The following is a 1,622-nucleotide window of genomic DNA, read 5'->3' on the forward strand; positions in this document are numbered from 1 at the left end:
TCGGAAGAGACATCCCATTCTACTGATTGCAATATAAATAAGTTTGGAATAATGATTGTGATATTCCATTAAACTAATGGATTCAATCTCATAAGTCATTTTTATGGATAAAATTTAACATACTGTATTAATTCCAAACAGAATACATGTGCAGTTTTTAACAGGAAACTAGATTACTACATGTAATGTCAACAGTCATTACTTCCTGGTGTTATTTACCTGATCCCAATTTCCTAGCTAATACCACTGTGTGTGTAATGAATAATGCACTGTGGAAATGTACACTGTGCAAAAACACACTATATATAGTACAGTTATTAGCGTGGACATCACCTAATAAAATAGTTTGCATTTCTTCCCTGCCTCCCACCCCCTTCCCACTATTTTTAATGTAATATATACCTGGAAGAAACACTTCAGAGGGGGGGAAGGACGTCCAAAGTGAGCAACTTTTTATAACTATTTATTTACTATTAAGATGTAAATGAGCATACAAGTAATAACCACCCAGATCAAGCAAGAAATGGAAAGTTTTCAACACCCCCAGAAAGCTCTCTTGTGCCCCCTCACCATCTATACCTAGGAAGTAGCCACTATTTTAATTTGTATCACCACAGATTCGTTTCAAAGTGAGCAACTTTTAAAAACTGTAAATTCGGTGCTTAAAAATCTCCTAAAGCAAAGACTGAAGTTATTTGTCACTATTGCAAAAACAGGAAAAGTCCAGCACTCAGCAGTGAGGCTTAACAACAATAACTTTCAGTTTTTCAGGTGGCTGACTGGCTAGTTAAAAATTATCCAAACCTGGTGTTCGCAGGCGCCGCCGCGCCGCCGCGCCGCGGTCGCTCTCCAACGCCAGCGACGCCTCTCGCTCGCCGAGCTCCAGCCGAAGGAGAAAGGGGGTAAGTAAGGAGGTCTCTGTACCATGGCTCCTACAAAGCAGACTGCCCGCAAACCGACCGGTGGTAAGCACCCAGGAAGCAACTGGCTACAAAAGCCGCTCGCAAGAGTGCGCCCTCTACTGGAGGGGTGAAGAAACCTCATCGTTACAGGCCTGGTACTGTGGCGCTCCGTGAAATTAGATGTTATCAGAAGTCCACAGAACTTCTGATTCGCAAACTTCCCTTCCAGCGTCTGGTGCGAGAAATTGCTCAGGACTTTAAAACAGATCTGCGCTTCCAGAGCGCAGCTATCGGTGCTTTGCAGGAGGCAAGTGAGGCCTATCTGGTTGGCCTTTTTGAAGACATTAACCTGTGTGCTATCCATGCCAAACGTGTAACAATGATGCCAAAAGACATCCAGCTAGCACGCCGCATACTTGGAGAACGTGCTTAAGAATCCACTATGATGGGAAACATTTCATTCTCAAAAAAAAAAAAAAAAATTCTCTTCTTCCTGTTATTGGTAGTACTGAACGTTAGATATTTTTTTCCATGGGGTCAAAAGGTACCTAAGTATATGATTGCGAGTGGAAAAATAGGGGATAGAAATCAGGTATTGGCAGTTTTTCCATTTTCATTTGTGGGTGAATTTTTAATATAAATGCGGAGACATAAAGCATTAATGCAAGTTAAAACGTTTCGGTGAACAAGTTTCAGCGGTTCAACTTTATAATAATTATA

At 41.3% G+C, this 1,622-nt stretch overlaps 1 pseudogene; it reads left to right on the forward strand.

Annotated features, from left to right (window-relative positions):
• The first annotated feature begins 846 nt into the window (after positions 1–846).
• On the forward strand, positions 847–1,407 carry LOC100611974 (histone H3.3A-like; annotated as a pseudogene).
• Positions 1,408–1,622: the final 215 nt, after the last annotated feature.

Source organism: Pan troglodytes, chromosome X (assembly GCF_028858775.2).
Source record: "Pan troglodytes isolate AG18354 chromosome X, NHGRI_mPanTro3-v2.0_pri, whole genome shotgun sequence".
In the NCBI taxonomy this organism is placed as follows: domain Eukaryota; kingdom Metazoa; phylum Chordata; class Mammalia; order Primates; family Hominidae; genus Pan; species Pan troglodytes.